Consider the following 27,869-nt stretch of genomic DNA (forward strand, 5'->3'; position numbering starts at 1 on the left):
CCAACTTTTTCACCCTCCTCTTTCACTTTGATCAAAAAGCTTTTTAGTTCCTCTTCAATTTCTGCCATAAGGGTGGTGTCATCTGCATATCTGAAGTTATTGATATTTCTCCCGGAAATCTTGATTCCAGCTTGTGCTTCTTCCAGCCCAGCATTTCTCATGATGTACTCTGCATATAAGTTAAATAATCAGGGTGACAATATACAGCCTTGACCTACTCCTTTTCCTATTTGGAACCAGTCTGTTGTTCCATGTCCAGTTCTAACTGTTGCTTCCTGACCTGCATATAGGTTTCTCAAGAGGCAAGTCAGGCAGTCTGGTATTCCCATCTCTTTCAGAATTTTCCACAGTTTATTGTGATCCACACAGTCAAAGGCTTTGACATAGTCAATAAACATCCTAGGAATCAGCGAACTGAAATGGATTGGAATGGGTGAATTTAACTAAGATGACCATTATGTCTACTACTGTGGGTAGGAATCCCTCAGAAGACATGGAGTAGCCATCATGGTCAACAAAAGAGTCTGAAATGTAGTACTTGGATGCAATCTCAAAAATGATTGAATGATCTCTGTTCATTTTCAAGGCAAATGATTCAATATCACAGTAATCCAAGTCTATGCCCCAACCAGGAACGCTGAAGAAGCTGAAGTTGAACGGTTCTATGAAGATCTACAAGACCTTTTAGAAATAACAGCCAAAAAAGATGTCTTTTTCATTATAGGGGACTGGAATGCAATAATAGGAAGTCAAGAAACACCTGGAATAACAGGCAAATTTGGCCTTGGAATACGGAATGAAGCAGGGCAAAGGCTAATAGAGTTTTCCCAAGAGAATGCATTGGTCATGGCAAACACCATCTTCCAACAATACAAGAGAAGACTCTACACATGAACATCACCAGATGGTCAACACTGAAATCAGATTGATTATATTCTTCGCAGCCAAAGATGGAGAAGCTCTATACAGTCAGCAAAAACAAGACTGGGAGCTGACTGTGGCTCAGATCATGAACTCCTTATTGCCAAATTCAGACTTAAATTGAAGAAAGTAGGGAAAACCACTAGACCATTAAGCTATGACCTAAATCAAATCCCTTTTTATTATACAGTGGAAGTGAGACACAGTCTTTAGATGACTCTTTTTCTGGTCAGTTAAGTGGTCAGAAGTAAAATTCCACAATCTAGAGAGTGAAGAAAGCAGAGAAGGAAAATAAAAGGGAAAAATGACAAAACAGGAAGGAAAAATGAGAGATGAAGTAGTCCACTGAAAGCAGCAGCTGGATAAAAGTGAAAAACAAGCTGGACATTGTACACCCACCCCTTTTAGGGCTCTCTTTTCCTGTCTCACCTTTTGTAAGTAAGGAATGTTTTACTAATATCCTCCCTGAATGTAAATCCTTACTTTGTTTCCTCAAAAAATAAATTGTATAGAGGAGTTTTAATTCAGCTAGATGGTGAAGAGCAGGAAACCGGTAGCCAAGGAAGGGCTTTAGTGACCTTCTCTTTCCCTGACACAGGGTCTTATCTTCTGTTAACTCACACATCTCTATCAGCAACAACACAACTGCTGATGGTTCAAGACACAAAGGATCTACATACACCATCTTTGAAAGATTGACAATAAGTATTTGTGACTATAAATGAATTTTATGGAGAAGGGAATGGCAACCCACTTCAGGGTTCTTGCCTGGAAAATTCTTGGTGGGCTACAATCCATGGGATTGCAAATACTCGGACACGACAGACTGACTAATGCACGCACACACACACACATAGGTAAATTGGATGTACTAAATAAGATAGCACATGGAAAGAGAAGATCAGCAAAATAAAAATATGTAGGTGAAGAAAAACACATACTTTTAATCCTTCTGGTGATAAAAGGTTCTCAGTTCATCCACCTCATTAGAACTGACTCAAGGTGTTCCATTTTATGGCTGAGTAACATTTCATTGTGTATATGTACCACAACTTCTTTATCCATTCATCTGTTGACAGACATCTAGGTTGTTTCAATCTTCTAGCTATTGTAAATAGTGCTGCAATTAACAGTGGGATACATGTGTCTTTTTCAGTTTTGGTTTCCTCAGGTTTTATGCCTAGGAGTGGGATTACTGGGTAATATGGTGGTTTTATTCCTAGCTTTTATTTATTTATTATTATTATTATTATTTATTTTTTATTCCTAGCTTTTAAAGGAATCTCCTTGGTTGCTCTATTAATTTAGATTCCCATCAACAGTGCAAAGAGCATTCCCTTTTATCCATACCCTTTCCAGCATTTATTGCTTGTAGAATTTTTGCTGATGACAATTCTAACTGATGTGAAGTGGTATCTTACTGTATTTTGATTTGCATTTCTCTAATAATGAGCAATGTTAAGCATCTTTTCATGTGTTTGTTAATTATCTGTATGTCTTCTTTGGAGAAATGTCTGTTTAGGTCTTTTTCCCACTTCTTGATTGGGTTGTTTGTTTTTCTCATATCGAGTTGTATGAGCTGCTTATATATTTTAGAAATTAATCCTTTGTCACTTATTTCATTTTCTATTATTTTCTCCCATTCTGAGGGTTGCCCTTTTACATTGCTTATAGTTTCCTTTGCTATGCAAAAGCTTTTAAGTTTAATCAGGCCACACTTGTTTGTGTTTGTTTTTATTTATATTACTGTAGGAGGTGGGTCATAGAGGATTTTGCTTTGATTTATATCATCGAGTATTCTGCCTATGTTTTCCTCTAAGAGTTTTAGAGTTTCTGGTCTGACATTTAGGTCTTTAACCCATTTTGAGTTTATCTTTGTGTATGGTGTTAAGAAGTGTTCTAATTTCATTCTTTTATATGTAGCTGTCCAGTTTCCCAGCACCATTTATTGAAGAGGCTGTCTTTGCGCCATTGTATATTCTTGCCCCCTTTGTCAAATATAAGGCTTACTTCTGGGCTTTCTATCTTGTTCCACTGCTCTATATTTCCGTTTCTGTGCCAGTACCATACTGTCTTGATGACTGTAGCTTTGTAGTATAATCAGAAATCAGGAAGGTTGTTTCCTCCAGCTTCACTCTTCTTTCTCAAGACTACTTTGGCTATTCAGGAATTTTTAGTGTTTCCATATGAATTGTGAAATTCTTTGTTCTAGTATGAAAAAATTCCATTGGTAACTTGATAGGGGTCACATTGAATCTGTAGATTGCATTTGGTAGGATAGTCATTTTCACAATATTGATTCTTCCTACCTAGGAACATGGAATATCTCTCCATCTGTTTATGTCACCTTTGATTTCTTTCATTATTGTCTTATAATTTTCTGTATACAGTTCTTTTGTCTCCTTAGGTAAGTTTATTCCTAGATATTTAGCTATTTTTGTTGCAATGGTGAATGGGATTGATTCTTTACATTCTCTTTCTGATTTTTCATTGTTGGTATATAGAAATGCAAGTGACTTCTGTTTATTGATTTTGTATCCTGCAACTTTGTTAAATTCACTGATTAGCTCTAATAATTTTCTGATACTATCTTTAGGGTTTTCTATGTACAGTATCATGTCATCTGCAAACAGTGAGAGCTTTACTTCTTTTTTTTATGATCTGAATTCCTTTTATTTCTTTTTCTTCTCTGATTGCTGTATCTAGGACTTACAGAACTATGTTGAATAATAGTGGTGAAAGTGGAAACCCTTGTCTTGTTCCTGATCTTAGAGGCAATGCTTTCAGTTTTTCAGCATTGAGAATAGCTGCTGTAAGCTTATCATATATGGTCTTTACTATGTTGAGGTAGGTCTGTCTATGCCCATAAACAGGTGCTGAATTTTGTCATAGGCTTTTCCTGCATCTACTGAGATGATCATAAGGTTTTTATCTTTCAATTTGTTAATGTGATGCATCACACTGATTGATTTGCATATATTGAAGAATCCTTGCGTCCCTGGAATAAACCCAACTTGATTATGTTTTGAACTGTGGTATTGGAGAATATTCTTGGAAGTCCCTTGGACTGCAAGGAGATCCAACCAGTCCATCCTAAAGGAGATTAGTCCTGAATATTGATTGCAAGGACTGATGCTGAAGCTGAAACTCCAGTACTTTGGCCACCTTATGTGAAAAGTTGACTCACTGGAAGACTCTGATGCTGGGAGGGATTGGGGGCAGGAGGAGAAGGGGACGACAGAGGATGAGATGGCTGGATGGCATCACTGACTCGATGGACGTGAGTCTGAGTGAACTCTGGGAGTTGGTCATGGACAGGGAGGCCTGGCATGCTGTGATTCATGGGGTCGCAAAGAGTTGGACACGACTGAGCGACTGAACTGAACTGAACTGATCATGTTGTATGAGCTTTGTGATGTGTTGCTGAGTTCTGTCTGCTAAAATTTTGTTGAGGATTTTTGCATCTATGTTTGACTGTGATATTGGCCTATAGTTTTCTATTTTTGTATTGTCTTTTTCTGGTTTTGGTATCAGGGTGATGGTGGCCTCATAGAATCAGTTTGGAAGTGTTGCTTCCTCTGCAATTTTTTGAAAGAGTTTTAGAAGACTAGGCATTAGCTCTTCTCTAAATGTTTGATAGAATTCTCCTGTGAAGCCATCTGATTCTGAGCTTTTGTTTCAGGGGAGATTTTTTAATCACAGCTTCAATTTCAGTGCTTGTAATTGGGTTGTTCATAGTTTCTATTTCTTCCTGGTTCAAGCTTGAAAGATTGAAGTTTTCTAAGAATCTGTCCATTTCTTAGAGGAGTCCTTACAAATAGCCATGAAAAGAAAGGAAGGAAAAAGCAAGGAGAAAAGAAAAGATATACCCATTTGAATGCAGAGTTCCAAGGAGAGATAAGAAAGCCTTCCTCAGTGATCAATGCAAAGAAATAGAGGAAAACAATAGAATGGAAAAGACTAGACATTTCTTCAAGAAAATTAGAGATACCAAGGGAACATTTCATGCAAAGATGGACTCAATAAATGACAGAAATGGTAGGGACCTAACAGAAGCAGAAGATATTAAGAAGAGATGGCAAGAATACACAGAAGAACTGTACAAAAAAAATCTTCATGACTCAGATAATCACGATGGTGTGATCAGTCATCTAAAGCCAGACATCCTGGAATGTGAAATCAAGTGGGCCTTAGAAAGCATCACTACGAACAAAGCTACTGGAGGTGATGGAATTCCAGTTGAGCTATTTCAAATCCTGAAAGATGATGCTGTGAAAGTGCTGCACTCAATATGCCAGCAAATTTGGAAAACTCAGCAGTGGCCACAGGACTGGAAAAGGTCAGTTTTTATTCCAATCCCAAAGAAAGGCAATGCCAAAGAATACTTAGACTACCGCACAATTGCACTCATCTCACATGCTAGTAAAGTAATGCTCAAAATTCTCCAAGCCTGGCTTCAGCAATATGTGAACCATGAACTTCCTGATGTTCAAGCTGGTTTTAAAAAAGGCAGAGGAGCCAGAGATCAAATTGCCACCATCCACTGGATCATCAAAAAAGCAAGAGAGTTCCAGAAAAATATCTATTTCTGCTTTATTGACTATGCCAAAGCTTTTGACTGTGTGGATCACAATTAACTGTGGAAGATTCTTCAAGAGATGGGAATACCAGACCACCTGACCTGCCTCTTGAGAAACCTGTATGCAGGTAAGGAAGCAACAGTTAGAATGGGACATGGAACAACAGACTGGTTCCAAATAGGAAAAAGAGTACGTCAAGGCTGTATATTGTCACTCTGATTATTTAATTTATATGCAGAGTACATCATGAGAAATGCTTGGCTGGAGGAATCACAAGCTGGAATCAAGATTGCTGGGAGAAAAATCAATAGCCTCAGATATGCAGATGATACCACCCTTATGGCAGAAAGTGAATAAGAACTCAAAAGCCTCTTGATGAAAGTGAAAGAGGAGAGTGAAAAAGGTGGCATAAAACTCAACATTCAGATAATTAAGATCATGGTATTTGTTCCCATCACTTCATGGCAAATAGATGGGGAAACTGGAAATAGTGTCTGACTTTATTTTTCTGGGTTCCAAAACCACTGCAGATGGTGACTGCAGCCATGAAAGTAAAAGATGCTTACTCCTTGGAAGGAAAGTTATGACCAACCTAGATAGCATATTCAAAAGCAGAGACATTACTTTGCCAACAAAGGTCTGTCTAGTCAAAGCTATGGTTTTTCCTGTGGTCATGTATGGATGTGAGAGTTGGACTATTAAGAAAGCTGAGTGCCGAAGAATTGGTGCTTTTTAACTGTGGTGTTGAGAAGACTCTTGAGAGTCCCTTGGATTGCCTGGAGATCCAACCAGTCCATCCTAAAGGAGATCAGTCCTGGGCGTTCATTGGAAGGACTGATGTTGAAGCTGAAGCTCCAATACTTTGACCACCTGATGCGAAGAACCAACTCATCTGAAAAGACCCTGATGCTGAGAAAGATTGAAGGTAGGAGGAGAAGGGGACGACAGAGGATAAGATGATTGGATGACATCACCTACTCAATGGACATGGGTTTGGGTGAACTCCAGAATTGGTGATGGACAGGAATGCCTTTCATGCTGCATTCCATGGAGTTGAAAGAGTCACATACAACTGAGCGACTGAACTGAACTGATATATTTAATTGCCATACAGTAGTTCATATTAGTCTCTTATAATCCTTCATATTTCTGTGTTGTCTGTTGTAACATCTCCTTTTCCATTTCTAATTGTGTTGATTTGATTCTTCTCTTTTTCTCTTGATGAGTCTGGCTAAAGGTGTCAAGTTTTATTAATCTTTACTATTGTTTGTTTCATTTATTTTTCTTTTATTTCTGCTCAGATCTTTATGATTTTTTTTCCCTTCTATTAATTTTGGGGGGTTTTGTTCCTCTTTTTCCAATATTTTTGCATGTAAAGTTAGGTTGTCTATTTGATGTTTTTCTTGTTTTTAGAGTTAGGATTGTATTGCTATAAACTTCCCTCTTAGAACTGCTTTTTCTGCATCCCATAGATTTTGAGTTATATTTTCCTTGTCATTTCTTTCTAGAAATGTTTTGATTTTCCTTTTGATTTCTTCAGTAACCTGTTGGTTATTTAGAAATATATTGTTTAGTCTCCATGTGTTTGTGTTTCTTAAGAGTTTATTTCTTTTAATTGATATCTAGTTTCATAGTGTTGTGGTCAGAGAAGATGCTTGATACAATCTCAATTTTCTTCAATTTACTGAGCTCTGATTTGTGACTCAAGATGTGGTCTATTCTTGAGAATGTTCCATGTGCACTTAAGAAGAAAGTGTATTTTTCTGCATTTGGATGGAATACCCTGAAGATATCCATGAGATCCATCTTATTTAATGTATCATTAAAGACTTGTGTTTCCTTACTAGTTTTACTGCTATGAGTGGGGTGTTAAAGTCTCCAACTATTATAGTGTTTCTGTCAGTTTCTCCTTTTTCATCTGTTAGGGTTTGTTTTATGTATTGAGGTGCTTCTATGTCTGGTGCATAGATATTTGCAATTCTTATGTCTTCCCCTTGGATTGATTCCTTGATCATTATGTAGTGTCCTTCCTTATCTCTTTTAATCTTCTTTAAGATCTATTTTTTCTGATATGAGGATTGCTACTCCAGCTTTCTTTTGCTTCCCTTTTGCATGAAATATATTTTTCCATCCTCTCAGTTTCAGTCTATATGTGTCTTGAAGTCTGAAGTGAGTTTCTTGTAGACAACACATATATGGGTCTTGTTTTTGTATCCATTCAGCCAGTCTGTGTCTTTTGGTTGGAGCATTTAATCTGTTTACATTTAAAGTAATTATTGATATCTATGTTCCTATTGCCATTTTCATAATTGGGGTTGATTTTGTAGATCTTTTCCCTTTTCTTGTGTTTCTTGACTATATATGTCCCTTTATCATTTATTGTAAAGCTGGTTGGTGGTACTGAATTTTCTTAACTTTTGCTTGCCTAAAAAGCTTTGTATTTCTCCATCAGTTACGAATGAGATCCTTGCTGGGTACAGTATTCCTGGTTGTAGATTTCTCCCTTTTAATACTTTAAATATATCCTGTCGTTCCCTTCTGGTCTGCAGAGTTTCTGCTGAAAGATCAGCTGTTAAATGTATGGGCTTTCCTTGTATGTTACTTTTTGCTTTTCCCTTGCTGCTTTTCATATTCTCTCTTCGTGTTTAGTATTTGTTAATTTAACTAGTATGTGTCTTGTATTTCTTTTTTTGATTTATCCTATATTGGACTCCCTGTGCATCTTGGACTTGATTGACTATTTCCTTTTCCATGTTGGAGAAAATTTCAACTATAATCTCTTTAAAAAATTTCTCGTATTCTTTTTTTTTTTTGTCTTCTTCTGGGATCCATACAATTTGAATGTTGGTGCATTTGATATTATCCCAGAGGTCTCTGAGACTATCCTCTATTCTTTCATTCTTTTTTACTTTATTCTGCTCCTCAGAACTTATTTGCAGCATTTTATCTTCCAGCTTACTGATTCATTTTTATGCTTCAAATATTCTGTTATTGATTCCTTCCAGAATATTTTTAATTTCAGTAATGGTGTTGTTTGTGTCTGTGTGTTTATTCTTTAATTCTTTCAGGTCTTTGGTAATTGATTCTTGCATTTTCTCCATTTTGTTTTCAAGGTTTTGATCTTTACTATCATTATTCTAAACCCTTTTACAGGTAGTTTGTCTATTTCCCCTTCATTTATTTGGACTTCTGTTTCTAGTGTTTCTAGTTTGTTCTTTCATTTGTGTAGTGTTTCTCTGCTTTTTCTTTTTAATTCATTGTGTTTGAGGTCATTTTCCCAGGCTTCAAGGGTGAATTCTTTCTTCCTTTTAATTTCTGCCCTCCTAAGGTTGGACTTCCCTGGTGGCTCAGATGGTAAAGCGTCTGTCTATGATGCAGGAGACCCATGTTCGATCCCTGGGTTGGGAAGATCCCTTGGAGAAGGAAATGGCAATCCACTCCAGTACTATTGCCTGGAAAATCCCATGGACAGAGGAGCCTGGTAGGCTACAGTCCATGGGGTTGCAAAGAGTTGGACATGACTGAGCTACTTCACGTTCACGTTCATATTCAAGGTTAGTCTAGTGGTTTGTGTAAGCTTTGTATAGGGTGAGATTTTTGCTGATGTTTTTCTGTTGTTGCTGTGTTTGTTTGTTTTTCCTCTGATGGGCAAGGCTGAGTGAGGTGGTAATCCCATCTGATGATGATTTGGTTTGTATTTTTGTTTTGTCTGTTGTTTAGATGATGTGTCCTGCACAGGATGCTACTGGTGGTTGAATGATGCTGAGTCTTGTATTCAAGTGGTTTCCTTTGTGTGAGTTTTCACTATTTGATACTCTTTGGGGTTAGTTCTCTGGTAGTCTAGGGTCTTGGAGTCAATGCTCCCACTCCAAATGCTCAGGAATTGATCCCTAGTCAGGATTGAAGATTCCAAAAGTGGTTTGTTATGGCATTAAATGAGATGAAAACAAATACCACAAAATGAGAAACCAAAGAAGAACCCCAGACAAATGTCCATCGAGTCAGTGATGCCATCCAGCCATCTCATCCTCTGTCGTCCCCTTCTCCTCCTGCCCCCAATCCCTCCCAGCATCAGAGTCTTTTCCAATGAGTCAACTCTTCGCATGAGGTGACCAAAGTACTGGAGTTTCAGCTTTAGCATCATACACCCATAAGCAAAATCAAAACAATCCAACAAAATTCAAGTACAATACATTGACCCAGCAAACAAAGGAAACCAAAAATTATATCTACCTGTTAAGAAAAAAAAAAAAAAAATAACTAAAGCACAAACTTGAAAACAAAACTAAGGCAAGGTTCCAGGTAGGGAATAAAGCAATGAAAACAAAACTAACAAATATGTTGAGAGGAAAGGAAAGAAAAGAAAAGAAAGAATAGGTATGCAAAGTTAAATAGAGGTAGATAAGATTTATATAAATTAAAGATTAACTGCAAGGGGAAAATAACAGTAGGAAAAGCAAACAAAGGAATAAATGTAGAACATATAATAATAGATTTTAAAAATAAAAATTAAAAAAGAGAAAAAAGAAAACAAAAGAAAAAGTCCATAGAACTGCAAAAGCCCAATGTTGAGGCAGAGGTTTATAACAATAAAAAATGTGACTGAGTTAAAAAAAACGTTCCAAAGCCTAATCAGATTTCATAGTGTCAATAAAATAAAAAAACTACAATGTGGTGGTTGGGGGGGGTGGGGGGAAGGAAAAGAAAAAAATGTCCAATCCAAAAGAATCTACTGAACAAGTCAAAACATAAGAATAATAAATGCTTTGCTTGAGTCACTGCTATCAGACTCCTTTCCTCACTGGGACTCACAGTCCACCTCACCTCCATTAAATGCCCTCCAACGTTGTGCAGATCTCTGGACCTATTGTGGGGGCAGCTCAGATTCTAATCTGATCCTACTCCTGTGTGTTCTTCCCTCCAATGTCCACAGCTATCAGAACTAGTGTGTTTTCTTTTGTGGGAGCTCTCAATGCCCTTTTATATATTCCATAGACACAGAGTCTGACTAGTTGATCATGTAGATTTAATCTGCAAGTTGAACAGCTGGTGAGAAGGTTTTGGGTCTTCTTCCTTAGCCACACTGCCCCTGGGTTTCAATTATGGTTTTATTTCCACCTCTGCATGTAGGTTGTCCACTGGGGTTTGCTCCTAGGCTGCCTTGGAGGACTTGGGTTTGCCCACGTGAGGGCCAGGTGTGGAGGTGGTGCAGCTGTTTGAGTCGCAGGGGTTCTGGGAGTACCAGGTACTCAGCAGAGTTGGAAGCTAGGGCATCAGGAAACATAGTGCTCAAGAAGAGTACAGCAACCAGTATTGGCCAATATGCTCCAGTATTCTTGCCTGGAGAACCCCCCTCCCACCCTCAACAGAGAACTGGCAGGCCACACCGTACAGGGTCACAAAGAGTTGGACACAACCGAAGTGACCCTGTGTGTGTAGAAACAAGGCTTCTTTTTGCCTGTGGCAGCTCTGTTCCAGTGAAAGTTGAGCGTGAATGTGGCACAGCTGCTTGGCTTGCGGGGACCCTGCTGGCACAAAGTGTGCAGGGAGACAGACTGCCTCCACCCCAGGATTTATGGGCCTAACTAAATCTTTTTTTGAGCCTCTCATAGCTTGCGATCAGAAGGCCTGTTTGACCAATCTTTCTCCGTAACTCTGCCCATTCAAGCACTTGAAGGCTCCCTTGCATGGCGTCCTTCTCTGTTGTTCAATACATCAGGTACATATAGGGGCCCCCCAGCTGGGGTCCTACTGTGTAGATCAGCATATCAGGCACTTAAAGGGGTACTCTGGGAGGGGTATTACTCTGTAGTTTAGTGCGTCAGGTGTTTGATGGGCCAGCCTATTGTTCAGCTGCCAATGCTAGCATGTGGGGAGAGAGAGGCTATGGTGATGGCTCCAACCCTATGTGTGACTCAGCAGTATTGCCTTGCTTCCATGGCTGCCTGGCTTTCCTCCGCAGGTATTTCCCACCATAATATCCTCCCTCACATCCCCTCAATCTGTCTCTCCACAGTTAACAGCAGCCCTCACCCTGGGATTGTTCCACAATCCCTAAATTTCAGCTCCCAGCCTCTGTGTCTTCCAGGGGGCCTGCATCCCTGTCTTGACTATGTATGGCTACGGCAAGAACTGTCTGATTCTCATTCTATTTAGGCTGCCACAGATCAATTGTTTCACTCCCATCCTTAAATGTTTATCCTCTGACTCAGACAATTGCCCTGCTGTGGGGATTGGACCTCTAGGGCAGGTCTAGTCCTATTAAAAATACTGTTTTTTCCCCTAGTTCCTTCATCCTGCCGAGTTTTGCGGGGTTCTATATATTATTTTCCATGGTAAGGTACTCCTGTCTGCTCTCAGCTGTTGTTCTGCATGCACTTCTGTGTCTGAAGGTGTATTCCTGATGTATCCGTGGAGAGAGATGTACTCCACATTCACCTACTTCTCCACCATCTTGCTCTCTCCTGGGTTTGGACATTTTGATGTTAACATTTTCATGTTACCTGCTAGAATATTTTCCTACCATTCTTCTCCAAGTTAATATAGCAATATTAAATGAAAATGTAGAAAATACAACTAGATTTATTGATATATTTAAGCTTTAAAACCATAAATCTATCTACTCAATATGTTTTTGTTAAAAATAGTCACAAAATTAGGATAATCTGATAATTAATTGAAACATATACATACATGTGTGTATATTTCACCATTAGTTTTTAAATACCTGCAGGTTTTTTTGTTTGTTTGTTTGTTTATCTTTCACACTCTTCTCTTAGTAAGTATCCACTCCAGCAACTGCCTTCTCTGTGAGTTCTACATACATGAACGACCACTGAAAACTGCTTGTATTAGGCATAATGTTTTCTCAGCTGCAAGCAGGATTTTTAAATAACAAAGGTGCACTGGTGAAATCCTCAGCAATTAATAAATACAATACTAACAATATTTGCACTTGTGACATTTTTACTCCTAGCATACGAAAGCACTTTAAAAATAAACATGTATTATTAACCTAATCTTTTACAGATGGGGGAACACCCACTAGATTAGTTAAGGACATGCAAGTAACTTTGCCAAAGAATGCCCAGGAAATCAGATTCATGTACCTTGAATGGAACCCAAGGCCTCAAATGGTGTCTCAGCTTTGCTTTGTGAAAATCTCGCACCTAGTAGAATTTGAACTTTAAATAAGAACTACTTAATGAATTTTGTACATCATTGTATTTGTAATAATATTTGCCATAAAAACCACTGTGCCAGTTCTGTTTCACTAAAAAAGAAAACTTTAGAGAGTTTTTTTTCGAGATAAAAGCCTGTAATCAAACCATTCAGGCACTGAGTGATGCGTCTTCTCAGGAGTGCTATCAGTGAAACCCACGGGAGCAACAGGGGAAGAGTTGGTGGACGTAAAGGAAACGACGGTCAACCTCCAGATGGCTTTCAGAGGATGCAGGGCAGGAAGAGACTAATGGAAAGACAAAGATGTTTGTTTGTTCAACAGATATGTTTCTAGTCAGCAATTGTAGCTCATAAGCCCTTTTGCTTGTCAATGTAGGGAGATGAGGTATTTGTAGTATTATTCTGCAAGTTCTCAACCAATTCCCAAAGACAAAGTTGTCCATTAGTTAATAAAGCATGCCGCACTTTCAATTTGCCTATGAACACTGCATATACATGAATTTTGTGCTACATGGCTATAGCCTTACTTTTTGTTATTAAAGGCTGCAGAAGTCTTTATGAACATATATATGCCTTCTGGTTTGGACATGTCAATGCTAATACAGATGGTTATCTGCATTCTCCCACAAGACTTCAGTAAGTCAATATGACAATGATAAATGAAAATAAAGGAAATGAAGTCAGATTTGATATTGTTAAAATCATAAACCTATCTACTCATCATTATGGTATTTTAAAGCATTATTTTGATTCAGAACCGTACATGCAAAGACATAAAAATTAGAACTGTCTGATATTTAGCTAAAATATAGTTGTTTCCTATTAAGACTACGCAAAGAACATTCTTTTACTTTTTTTTTTCAAAAACAAATACATTAATTTTTAAGAGTAAAAGAGCAACTGTAGCACAAGTACAGTGATATGTTTCAATAAAAATTTCTCTGGCTATAAATACGTATTCAAAATAAGCTAGAGTTAAGCAATTATAAAAGAAAGAGCATAAATTTACACCACAGATGCATATATTACCGAAGCACACTATCTTATATGTGAACAACCATATGCATAAATGCTGTCCTGTGAGGATCACAAGAAAAACCTCTGTCCACAGAATTCTCCAGGCAAACATACTAGAGTGAGTTGCCATTTCCTACTCCAGGGGTTCTTCCTGACCCAGGGATCAAACCCAGGACCCCCGCATTGTAGGTAGATTCTTTACTGTTAAGTCACCAGAGAAGCCAACTTTTCAATAGGATGTGATAGATTACAAAGCTCTAATCATTCACATCATATTTTTATACTTTGAAATAGGATTTATTACTTTCTTTAAAAATTTTATTTTGCTTTATTCCATCACTGAATGTTTTTTTAATCTATGTAAATAAATCTGCTTAAAAATAAAATATATACACTCAAAAGTATAACATTTCTCCTCGCTTCTTCACAATCTTCCAGTTATACATCCTAGAGTTAAACTAATTAGCATAGAAATATATGTTTTATAAAGGCTATAAACATACTCACCTATGTATCATCTTACTACCACTATATGCATAAATGGAAATATTATTCATATCCTTCAAAAACTTGATTTACTGCATATAAAGTCCAATTAGATAGACCTCATTCTATTTTCAAGGTATGCTTAATGTCTAAACAATCCTCTACTGACACATTTCAACTTTTCAGGTTTATTATTTCAATTTCAAATTGGCAAATACTGCCATCTAAAAGTTTCAACTAACTTCTGATTACTCTAACAGATTATGAGAAGACTGGGACAAATGAATTTTTCTCTATTAAATAAGTAATACATTAAAAATAATATGGCTAGAAACTCACAATATTGTCTATACAAAACTTTCACTAAGATAACCATAGACTCATTGGTGTACTCTTCAAACTAGACTCAGACAATTGAATGCCTGATTTGTGGATCAACACTATTAACACTAGAGGCAGATGGGGCCAGATTTTTTAAAACCACATTTAAGCTTTAACTCTTTGAGTAAAATAACCATTTAAAAATATAATATAGAAAATACATTTAAAATGTTACAAGAATTAAGCAGTCCCTTACACCATCTGTTTTCTGTGTTACAAACTCAGAGCATATAACAATAAAAAAACTGGACAACTCTCAGCATCCTCTTAGGATTTTGTTCTGGTGGCCTCCATGAACCTTCACTACATCTTGGATATCATCTTTTAATATCATTTCAGAGTGAGAAATCACAGGATATATTCATGCATAAAGAGAGGAATAAAGAGGAAGTGCTAAAAATGAATTGGGGGAAACCATTGATTCTATTGTTGGAGAAATAGTCTATCAATTACACCACTAGAGAAAGAGTTGAAGACAAAAGCATGTTATTAATTATGCATTCTGGAAAACTTTGGTTTGCACATTATTTAAAATTATTAGTGAAAGGATAGTGGAGTACAAGGAAGTTTCTAGAGAACACCTATAAATATCTAAAACATGGTATGAAAAATGTATCAACTGACGTTAGCTTCACATATAAGAAAACGATTTTTTTTTATTTGGCAAAAATAATACTTCCAAGACGGTATAAGTTCATAATCATAAAACATAAGCCAAAGCCTCATTATTAAGTAAAAACAAACAAACAAAACCTGAAAATGTTTACACTAAAACTATAGCAGGAGGAAAAGGAAATACCAAAAGTGGCTAGATCTGAAATGAAGACAATTTAGGATTTTAACATTTCAAATTTCAGAAAAGTCTTTGCCACTGTGACAATCATGAAAAAGATATGTTTTTCATAAATTAAGAACACAAGAAAATATCATTAGTAAAAAAAAAAATTAAAAAGTAAAACTGAGAAAGATGAAATGGCAGTAGAATGAAACAGGAATAAGGTTGAAAGAAAAGAAAACATATGAGTGCATATAATAAATCACAATAGTACAATCAAATATTTAAATCCTGAAGTGAGAAGTTAAATTGATAAAGAAAATTAAATCAATGAGGTAAAACAGATTTGAAAACATCCAAAAATGAAATAAATTCAAGAGTTGAAAAAGTCAGTGGGGAAAGTTTACAAGTGCAGCTCAGGAAATGGATATACAATAAACTGTTTATTGGTATTCCTAAAGAATAAGCCAAGGCAAATAAAATAAATGTAACAAAGTAGAAAGATAAAACAGAAAATGCCAAGTGATATTTTAAAAAAGGCACACTCCCATGCATACTGTGATGGTATTATAAAGACAAATCTTATTAAATATATATGTAAAGAAATAAAATTCAGAAATGACCAAAACCAATTCTACAAATTTAAACAGAAATTTTTACAGTGACAACACAGAGTGAACAAATGTGTATCAGAGATATTCTTATACCAAGCTAAGCTATTTTCATCTACAAATATCACAGAAAGAACATCAGATGAATACGATTTCAAAAACATTTGACATATTTACTCCTCTAAAAATGATTTTAAAGTAGTTTCCTCTCAAATCATCCCACCCTCGCCTTCTCCCATAGAGTCCAAAAGTCTGTTCTTTACATCTGTGTCTCTTTTGCTGTCTCATATATAGGGTCATTGTTACCATCTTTGTAAATTCCATATATGTGCATTAATATACTGTATTGGTGTCTTTCTTTCTGACTTACTTCACTCTGTATAATAGGCTCCAGTTTTATCCACCTCACTAGAACTAATTCAAATTCATTCTTTTTAATAACTGAGTAATATTCCATTATGTATGTGTACCACAGCTTTCTAATCCATTCGTCTGCCAGTGGACATCTAGGTTGCTTCCATGTCCTGGCTGTTATAAAACAGTGCTGCGATGAACATTGGGGTACACGTGTCTCTTTCAATTCTGGTCAAGGCTGTATATTGTCACCCTGCTTATTTTGCTTATTTAACTTATATGCAGAGTACATCCAGAGAAACGCTGGGCTGGAGGAAGCACAAGCTGGAATCAAGATTGCCGAGAGAAATATCAATAACCTCAGATATGCAAATGACACCACCCTTATGGCAGAAAGTGAAGAGGAACTAAAAAGCCTCTTGATGAAAGTGAAAGAAGAGAGTGAAACAGTTGGCTTAAAGCTCAACATTCAGAAAATAAAGATCATGGCATCTGGTCCCATCACTTCATGGGAAATAGATGAGGAAACAGTGGAAACAGTGTCAGACTTTATTTTTTTGGCTTCCAAAATCACTGCAGATGGTGATTGCAGTCATGAAATTAAAGGCGCTTACTTCTTGGAAGGAAACTTATGACCAACCTAGTCAGTCAGTCAGTTTAGTCGCTCAGTTGTGTCCGACTCTTTGCGACCCCATGAATCTCAGCACGTCGTGTCTCCATGTCCATCACCAACTCCCGGAGTTTACGCAAACTCATGTCCATTGAGTTAGTGATGCCATCCAGCCATCTCATCCTCTGGTGTCCCCTTCTCCTCCTGCCACCAATCCCTTCCAGCATCAGAGTCTTTTCCAGTGAGTCAACTCTTTGCATGAGGTGGCCAAAGTACTGGAGTTTCAGCTTTAGCATCAGTCCTTCCAGTGAATACCCAGGACTGGTCTCTTTTAGGATGGATTGGTTGGATCTCCTTGCAGTCCAAGGGACTCTCAAGAGTCTTCTCCAACACCACAGTTCAAAAGCATCAATTCTTCGACACTCAGCCTTCTTCACAGTCCAACTCTCACATCCATACATGACCACAGGAAAAACCACAGCCTTGACTAGACAGACCTTTGTTGGCAAAGTAATGTCTCTGCTTTTGAACATGCTATCTAGGTTGGTCGTAACTTTCCTTCCAAGGAGTAAGCGTCTTTTAATTTCATGGCTGCAATCACTATCTGCAGTGATTTTGGAGCCCCAAAAAATAAAGTCTGACACTGTTTCCACTGTTTTCCCATATATTTCCCATGAAGTGATGGGACTGGATGCCATGATCTTCGTTTTCTGAATGTTGAGCTTTAAGCCAACTGTTTCACTCTCCACTTTCACTTTCATCAAGAGGCTTTTTAGTTCCTCTTCACTTTCTGCCATAAGGGTGGTGTCATCTGCATATCTGAGGTTATTGATATTTCTCCCGGCAATCTTGATTCTAGCTTGTGTTTCTTCCAGTCCAGCGTTTCTCATGATGTACCCAACAAACTCTTAGCCTTTGCTAGGCACAATGGTAGGCATGGATGATGCAGTGATGACTAAGACATATAAGTTAAATAAACAGGATGACAATATACAGCCTTGACGTACTCCTTTTCCTATTTGGAGACAGTCTGTTGTTCCACGTCCAGTTCTAACTGTTGCTTCCTGACCTGCATACAGATTTCTCAAGAGGCAGATCAGGTGGTCTGGTATTCCTATCTCTTTCAGAATTTTCCACAGTTTATTGTGATCCACACAGTCAAAGGCTTTGGCATAGTCAATAAAGCAGAAATAGATGTTTTTCTGGAACTCTCTTGCTTTTTCCATGATCCAGCAGATGTTGGCAATTTGATCTCTGGTTCCTCTGCCTTTTCTAAAACCTTACACTTCTGCATAAACTCCTCAGCATGTACACCCATGACAGACACAAACACACACACATACTTCAACACATCATGTAATTAAGCGAAGATAACCAATGTTCTTCATAGCATTATGTAACATAGCCATTAATATGCAAAGATACCCTTAGAGACTGTTTTTGTTTTTTCTTCCAATAATACATATTTAAGTGAAAATAATTAATGTTCTTATCTCTAAATAGTTTGATCATGCATGCTTACATTCTTCCTCTGGCTTATGTGTATTTTCTAATTGCTCTACAATAATGCACTGATAAAAAAATTATATTTTTTAAAAAAGGATTTAACAAAAATAAATTATGAGGGTTTTCTGAAATTTTATGGTGGCAAAACTTTCTATTGACATCAAACTAAAAGAAAAAAAAACTTTTTTTTTTCATTAGGTTAATTCCAAATGTACCCAGAAGAGAAAATATTAAAATGCACCCTCATGTAGCACTGCAGAAATTATCATTTGCTAATCTTATTTTCTTTATTTTGTCTAGCAACACCATTTCCTCATTTTTCGTTCAAATTCAAGGCAAGTAATATATCTATAAAAATTTTGTATATATTTCTAGAGATAAGTTTTACTAGCATAAGTTCAGCATTAATTTTAAGCAAACAAACTTACCAAAATTTTTAAGTTACCCTAAATATCTGTAACTTGAAATTTGTCACTTTTTACAAAAATAATTTTGGCTGATTTGTCAAATAAGCCAGGTTCATATCAATGTACTAGTCGTATTCAATAACATGATAGTAAACTACAATAATCACAGAATTATATATATATGTATTAACCACAATCACAGAAAACTAACCAAACTTATCACACAAATCACAGCCTTGTCTAACTCAATGAAACTGTAAGCCATGTCACGTAGAGCCATCCTAGATGGATGGGTCACAGTGGAGAGTTCTGACAAATTATGTTCCACTGGAGAAGGAAATAGCAAATCACCTCGGTATTCTTGCCTTGAGAACCCCATGAACAGTATGAAAAGGCAAAAAGATAGGACACTGAAAGATGAAATCCCCAGGTTGGTAAGAGCCCAATATGCTACTGGAGAAGAGTGGAGAAAATTCTAGAAGGAATTAAGAGGCTGAGCCAAAGTGAAAACAGTTGTAGATGTGTCTTAGAAGTAAAGTCTGATGCTGTAAAGAACAATATTGCAAAAGAACCAGGACTGTTAGGTGCATGAATCAAGGTAAATTGGAAGTGGCCAACCTGGAGTTTAGCCAAAAAAACCTGAGTGGCCACTCAGGCCAAAGAAGCAAGAGTGAACATCAAAATTTTAGGAATAAGTGAACTAAAATGGACAGGAATGAATGAATTTAATTCAGATGACCATTATATTGATAACTGTGGTTAAGAATCCCTTAGAAAATGGAGTAGCCCTCATAGTCAACAAAAGAGTACAAAATGCAGTACTTCAGTGCAATCTCAAAAACAACAGAATAATCTGTTTCCAGTGCAAATCATCATTATCACAGTAATGCAGGTCTATGCTCTAATCACTAATGCCAAAGAAGCTGAAGTTGAGAGGTTCTATGAAGACCTACAAGACCTTCTAAAAGTAACACCAAAAAAAAAAAAAAGATGTCTTTTTCATCATGGGGGACTGGAATCCAAAAGCAGGAAGAGATACCTGGAGTAGCAGGCAAGTTTGGCCTTGGAGCAGAAATAAAGCAGGGCAAAGGTTAATAGAGTTGTGCAAAGAGAACTCACTGGTTATAGCAAACACCCTCATCCAACAACATGAGATGACTCTACACATGGACATTACTAGATGGTCAATACCGAGATCAGATTGATTATATTCTTTGCAGCCAAAGATGGAGAAGCTCTATACAGCTAGCAAAAACAAGACCGGGAGCTGACTGTGGTTCAGATCATGAACTCCCTATTGCCAAATTCAGACTTAAATTGAAGAAAGTAAGGAAAAGCACTGGGCCATTCAGGTATGACCTAAATCAAATCCCTTATGATTATATAGTGGAAGTGACAATTGATTCAAGGGATTAGATCTGATACACAGAGTGTCTGATGAACTATGGAAGAGGTTCATGACGTTGTACAGGAGGCAGTGATCAAGACCATCACCAAGAAAAAGAACTGCAAAAAGGCAAAATGGTTGTCTGCAGATGCCTTACAAATAGCTGTGAAAAGAAGAGAAGCAAAAGGCAAAGGAGAAAAGGAAAGATATACCCATTTGAATGCAGAGTTCCAAAGAATAGCAAGGAGAGATAAGAAAGTCTTCCTCAGTGATCAATGCAAAGAAATAAAGGAAAACAATAGAATTGGAAGGACTAGAGATCTCTTCAAGAAAATCAGAGATACCAAGAGTCCATTTCATGCAAAGATGGGCTCAATAAAGGACAGAAATGGTATGGATCTAACAGAAGCATAAGATATTAAGAAGAGGTGGCAAAAATACACAGAAGAACTGTATAAAAAAGACCTTCATGACCCTGATAATCACCATGGTGTGATCACTCATCTAGAGCCAGACATCCTGGAATGCAACAAAGTGGGCCTTAGGAAGCATTACTACAAACAAAGCTAGTGGAGATGATGGAATTCCAGTTGAGCTTTTTCAAATCCTAAAAGATGATGCTGTGAAAGTGCTACTTTTGATATGCCAGCAAATTTGGAAAACTAAGCAGTGGCCACAGGACTAATAAATGTCTGTTTTGATTCCAATTTCAAAGAAAGGCAATGCCAAATAATACTCAAACTAGTGCACAATTGCATGCATCTCATATGCTAGCAAAGAAATGCTCAAAATTGTCAAAGCCAGGCTTCTACAGTATGTAAAACATGAACACCCAGATGTTTAAGCTAGATTTAGAAATGGCAGAGGAACCAGAGATCAAATTGCCAACATCTGTTGGATCACCGAAAAAGCAAGAGAGTTCCAGAAAGACATCTACTCCTTCTTTATTGATTACGCCAAAGCCTTTGACTATGTGGATGACAACAAACTGCGAAAAATTCTTCAAGAGATGGGACTACCTGACCTGCTGCCTGAGAAGTCTGTATGCAGGTCAAGAAACAACATTTAGAACTGGACATGAAACAATAGACTGGTTCCAAATTGGGAAAGGAATATGTCAAGGCTGTATATTGTTACCTTGCTTATTTCACTTATATGCAGAGTACATCATGAAAAATGCTGGACTGGATGAAGCATAAGCTGGAATCAACACTGCCGGGAGAAATATCAAAACCTCAAATATGCAGATGACACCACACTTATGGTAGAAAGCAAAGAAGAACTAAAGAGCCTCTTGATGAAAGTGAAAGAGGAGAGTGAAAAAGTTGGCTTAAAACTCAACATTCAGAAAATGAAGATCATGACATCTTGTCCCATCCCTTCATGGTAAATTGATGGGAAAAGAATGGAAACAGTAACAGACTTTATTTTTTTGGACTCCAAAATCACTGCAGATGGTGACGGTAGCCATGAAATTAAAAGATGCTTGCTCCTTGGAAGAAAAGTTATGACAAACCTAGACAGCATATCAAAAGCAGAGACATTGCTTTATTAAATAATGTCCATCTAGTAAAAGCTATGGTTTTTCCAGTATTCATGTATGGGATGTGAGAGTTGGACCATAAAGAAAGCTGAGTGCTGAACAATTGATGCTTTTAAACTGTGGTGCTGGAGAAGTCTCTTGAGAATCCCCTGGACAGCAGGGACATCCAGCTAGTCCATCCTAAAGGAAATCAATCCTGAATATTCATTAGAAGGACTGATGCTGAAGCTGAAACTCCAGTACTTTGGTCACCTGATATGAATGACTGATTCACATATAAAGACCCTAATTTTGGAAAAGATTGAAGGTGGGAGGAGAGGGAGATGAGAGAGGATGAAATGGTTGTATGGCATCACCGACTCAATGGACATGAATTTGAGTAAACTCTGGGAGTTGGTTTTAAATAGGGAGGCCTGGTGTGCGTCAGTCCATGGGGTCACAAAGAGTTGAATGTGATGAGCCACTGAACTGAAGTGAGGAACAAAATATCAAATTGCCAACATCCACTGGATCACAGAAAAAGAAAGAGAATTCCAGAAAAATATCTACTTCTGTTTCATTGACTATGCTAAAGCCATTGATTTTGTGGATCGCTAAAAACTGTGGAAAATTCTTCCAGAGATGGGAATACCAGACCACCTTACCTGCCTCCTGAGCAACCTGTATGCAGGTCAAGAAGCAACAGTTAGAACTGGACAAGAACAACAGATTGGCTGAAAATTGGGAAAGGAGTACATCAAGGCTGTATATTGTCACCCTGCTTATTTAATTCTTATGCAGTGTACATCATGAGAAGTGAAATGCCAGTCTGGATAAAGCAGAAGCTGGGATCAGGACTGCAGGGAGAAATATCTACAACCTCAGATATGCAAATGACACCACCCTTATTTGAGAAAGTGAAGAGGAGCTAAAGAATATTATGATGAAAATGAAAAAGGAGCGTGAAAAACCTCGCTTAAAACTCACATTCAAAAAACTAAGATCATAGCATCCGATCCCATCACTTCATGGCAAATGTATGGGGAAACAATGGGTACAGTGAGAGACTATTTTCTTGGGCTCCAAAATCACTGCAGCTGTTGACTGCAGCCATGAAATTAAAAGATGCTTGCTCCTTGGAAGAAAAGCTATGACCAAACTAGAGAGCATATTAAAAAGCAGAGACATTACTTTGTAAATAAAGGTCTGTCTAGTCAAAGCTATGCTTTTTCCAGTAGTCATGTATGATGTGAGAGTTGGACTCTAAATAAAGCTGATCACCAAAGAATTGATACTTTTGAACTGCGGTGTTGGAGAAAACTCTTGAGAGTCCCTGCGACTGCTAGGAGATCCAAACAGTCCATCCTAAATGCAGTCAGTCCTGAATATTCTTTGAAGAACTGATGCTGAAGCTGAAGCTCCAATACTTTGGCCACCTGATGTGAAAGACTGACTCATTGGAAAAGACCGTGATCCTGGGAAAGATTGAAAATGGGAGAAGGGGATAATAAAGGATGAGATGGTTGGATGGTGTCACCAACTCGATGGACATGAGTTTGAGCAAGCTCCAGGAGTTGGTGATAGACAGGGAAGCCTGCCATGCTGCACTCCATGGGGTCACAAAAACTCGGACGCGACGGAATGACTGAACTGAACACTTGAAACCAACATACTGTTGTATGTCAACTATACTCAAAAAAAGTTTGCTATTTAATTCTATGGTAGAAATTTAGTTATTTTTAGATTATTAATTGAATAGATATTTTAATCATGGAAAATTTGTCATGCAAAATCCCAGAATTGTTTCACTGTGTTTGTTACATAACATAAGTAGACCTCTTCTTCCTAAGAATATGTTTCAGTTTTTATGTAAATTTCTCTAGAAATTCTTAACCATTCACTTGTTCTAGGGTTTATTATCCTCATTGAGAAAATTTGAAGTGAAGTACCACAGCCACTTGAGTTGTAAAGCTGCCATAGCTTTTAACTTGGGAAACGGAATCTCTGTTCCAATACTTTACATCCTCATGTTCAGAGAAAGTTCAATATAACTGGTGTGAATTTGTGGGAAAACATTTGAAATGAATAAGTAGATGAGATATTTTTCTCCTCTAAACCATTGAACATTTATTTCTTAGTGAGAAAAGTAAATTATCACTCCTCTGTGAAGTATATTAGAGGCAAGGGCATTCAGCAGTGAGTAGGAAATGCAGTTCTCTGGTAGAAGGAGATATAAGAACCACTTTTAACTTATTGGGGGAAGAGAAAGTAGCTAATGTGATTTTCTTGCTGTGAATTTTACTCTCTATTATGAATTAACAGGGGAATTTTATGAAGCAGGCAGTTTTACTAGTGCTATATTGAATCAGGAAATATTTGAATTCTGTTAAGTAATTCATTTAGATATTGATTGATTGGTTGATTGATTTGTTTGGTTAATGGAATATTATCTATCTGCCAAGCATTAGAGCTACAATTCTGAATCTATATTTCAGTGAAGAAAATATCTTCTTTGCTTTCTGGGGATTTTTTTCTCTTAAAAATGATCCCTATTTATTCAGAACTGGAGGAGAAGTGAAAATTTTCAACTTGAATATAAGTAAAAGGGAAATTTTAAAATACTTCCTAGACTTAGTGTATACAGTGGGAGTCATGAAAATACTGGGAAATTTTGAATTAGAATCAAATTCTGTAAAAGCCTCCCATTATCATTCTAGGGTAAAAATACAAGTATATGAACAGTTATAAATTATGTTAATTGGTTCTCTACAAAGGATTACCATTTGTGTGCTTAATATTAGATGTATTTATTCTATTGTATGCATTAATTAACCTTAAAAATAATATGAGGCAAAATTTTTATAATCACTATAATCCAGAAATATTTATATTTTAGTATGTAAGTAATACACATAGCAAGGCACTGTTCTTAAGCATCAAGAAATATTTACACATTTAAAACTTATTACAACTCTATAGGTGCTAATATTTTCCTACTTTCTGCTGAGGCAAATTTGAAGAAATAACATTAGAGTCATACAACTATGACTGGGATTTGAATCAGCAAAGTTATACTCTAAGTTTCACATCTGTTTGGTTGTGAGAGATAACAGCATAATAAATCCTCATATACTCATCACCCAGTTTCAACTAGAAATATATGTCTGATTTTGTTTTAACTATGTCCTTTTCTTTTTTTTTTTACTCTTTTTTAATTTTTTAATTTTATATAAAATATGAATATATTGAAAAGGATATAGTTTTTTTTAATTTAAAAAAATAAAAAAAAACTATATCCTTTTCAATATATTCATATTTTAGCATTAGATGTAACTAAGTGGGTAAGGTCAACAAAAACCTTTGACTTTAATGTTGCATTTGAATCATTGCCAAAGAAAATTCCTTTTTAGGGGAAGATGATTTTACTTACTTGGAAGAACTTCTTCTCAAACTGATAGTAGAATGAACAAAAGAGATGTCTCAGAAGAACCCCTTTCTCTTGACTATGAGGAGCTGAGGTATGCTAAGTCACAAATAATCAGTTCTGCTACAGAAATGCAGGTACACACAACCTTGAAATTTAGGGGAACAGACTGCGATGCTGAACTGAGAGGGCGCTAGATTTAGAACCCCGTGAGAATCATGATATAATGCTAGAGGTGAACAAACAATTTGGTTTCCCAGAAAGCTAAGTGGAAAACACACTGAACATAATGAAGATAAAAAGTTAAACTCATTGAATATTGCCTTAAAAAGAACAAAGGACGGTCACAGATATCTGAAAACTTGCAGAAAATAGATTAAATGATGGTAAAGTTATTGAATTAGTGGGAAAGGCATCACCCTTAGCAGTTCTTTTCTAAAGGTGTGTGATCCCTCCCTCAACTGAGGACAATTAAGAGCTAGATAAAACCTGAGTGAAAGACAAAGTCTCTTTCACTGCAACTAGGTTCTTTAACAAAAGAAGATCTGAGTAAGTGTCTCTAGATTGCTTTTTGGTATTTACTCCAGATATCATCTCCAGAGGTGCACATGGATAATAAGTCTGAAATTCAATTATGGCTATTACAGATAAATCAGGTACCATGAAAATATGCTTCCTTCCAAAGAAAAGATTCCACCCATGTTTCTGTACATTAAAGAGGGAAAATCTATGAGAAAATTACTTGCTACTCACACTGCAGCTGTGATCTGGGAGTATGACAAAGGAAGGAAGCAACAGAGTACTGGTTTGTTGTTCCTCTGGAGAGAAGTTGTCAGAAAATTTAAGTCCACCGCGGATCCAGGAAAGCTGGCAGGTTCTTCTTACATGCTACTTCAGACATGCTCACATTCACTGAAGATAAACACATGCTGACACTAAATGCTGCTTGTCTCCACTACAGCTTGCAGAATCACACTCTTCTCTTGAATCAGCTAATTATGACAGTGGTGTGGCTGGGATATTTGCAGGTGTCCAGAACTTGATTATAAAACTTTTGGCTCTTGGGAGGCATTTCGCAGGCCTGCAAGCCTTGTAGTTGCCCAGCCTCAAAACTGAAGAAAGGGTCCTAAGATGGCTCCAGAGACATCATTAATATAATAGAAGAGAAATCTTACTCATGTACAGCAGAGTCCTAGATCAACACCGCACCATGTGCTGCAGACGGCAGACAAGACATGGCAGCCATCTTTGCTACTCAGAGGAGAAGGAGGCTACACTTTATAAGAGAAATTGACATCAGGTTAACTCGTCAACTACTAGGGAAACCAGCAGCTGGGCACATCCCTCACAGCCACTCAGGTTAAGGGTCATTAAGAGGGCAAATGTTTTCCTTAAATCAACTAGTATGTGGAGCCAATCTGGCTTAAGGGGCCGGGGCAGGCAGGTTTGTGTGAGTAGCTATAGATGAAGCAGGGCTAGTGGAGCAGGAGACATACAAAAGCAAGAGAAAAGCCATCATGAGTGTCCTTACCATACACTGGCATACCCAGATTTTTCCTACTCTTACTCTTGGCGCTCTTTTAAACATCACAACAGTGGATAATTCTACGTTATTTAATTGTCTAGTACAAGACTTATCAAACTTGGCACTAATGATATTTTGAACTACATAGTTCTTTGAGGGATGGCCTGTGCATTTTAGGATATTTATCAGCATTCCTAGCTCCTACCCATCTGATGCCAATAGTAACTCCCCAGTTGTGACAACCAGAAATGTCTCCAGACATTGCCAAGTGTTGTCTGAAGAATAAAATTGCTTCACATGGAAAACCACTGGTCAACTACTGGACCATTAGACCAGGCTGACCCACATTTTGAAAGTGGTTATGAGTCACTATAACCATAAAATTTAGGCATTTGACTACTTAAAACTTTGTACATGATTATATTCACAGCATATACTTTGTTTTCTTTACTAAACCTAAATTTTTCAAAGAATTTCATTAAAATTTTAACAACACAAAATGCCCCAAAATATCCTCTCATGTGTTAATACTTGGTTGTATTTCTAACATAACTTTTTTTTCATGTGCAACCTTAATTGAGTAACCCAATCAGCACAATTGATAATAATTCTTTGATCTTATTCAATAGAAAGCTGATATTTAATGTCACCATTTCAAAAATGTATTTCATTATTGATTCTACACAATAATATAAAAAAGATATATATATATATATTGCATTTGATTGATTTGTTTCTTATTCTAAGGCATCATCTATCCTTGTTCATTGTTTGGCCAGGCTATTTATTATTTGAATAAATGGGTTAATTTGTCCTGTAGAATTTCACATTGGTAAGGTGTGCCATGTGGAGGGGCTTCCCAGGAGGTGCCATTGGTAAAGAACCCTCCCGCCAGTGGAGGAAACATAAGAGATGGGGATTTGATTTCTGGGTGGGGAAGATCCCCTGGAGGAGGGCAAGGGCAATCCACTTCAGTATTCTTGCCTGGAGAATCCCATGGAAATAGGAGCCTGACAGGCTACAACCCATAGGATCGTAAAGAGTCAGCCATGACTGAGGTGACTTCAACTTGGCATGCACAAACACGTGCCATATGAAGTGGGTTGTGTTACAGGAAATTAAATCTGAGTTTAGGAAATTTTGGTTTGTATAATAGTCAATAATTATACTTACTCATTGCT

At 37.1% G+C, this 27,869-nt stretch overlaps 1 long non-coding RNA gene across 1 annotated transcript; it reads right to left on the reverse strand.

The window, feature by feature from the left end:
• Positions 1-12,707: 12,707 nt before the first annotated feature.
• LOC147365985 (uncharacterized) lies at positions 12,708-26,526 on the reverse strand. Its single transcript, XR_015133111.1, has 2 exons — positions 25,917-26,526; positions 12,708-12,969 (listed from the first exon to the last, which is right to left on the reverse strand). It is a non-coding gene; the product is annotated as an uncharacterized LOC147365985 (long non-coding RNA).
• Positions 26,527-27,869: the final 1,343 nt, after the last annotated feature.

This window comes from Bos grunniens, chromosome 9, assembly GCF_055505025.1.
Source record: "Bos grunniens cultivar Pamir isolate PY7600 chromosome 9, Bosgru_T2T1.0, whole genome shotgun sequence".
Lineage (NCBI taxonomy): Eukaryota > Metazoa > Chordata > Mammalia > Artiodactyla > Bovidae > Bos > Bos grunniens.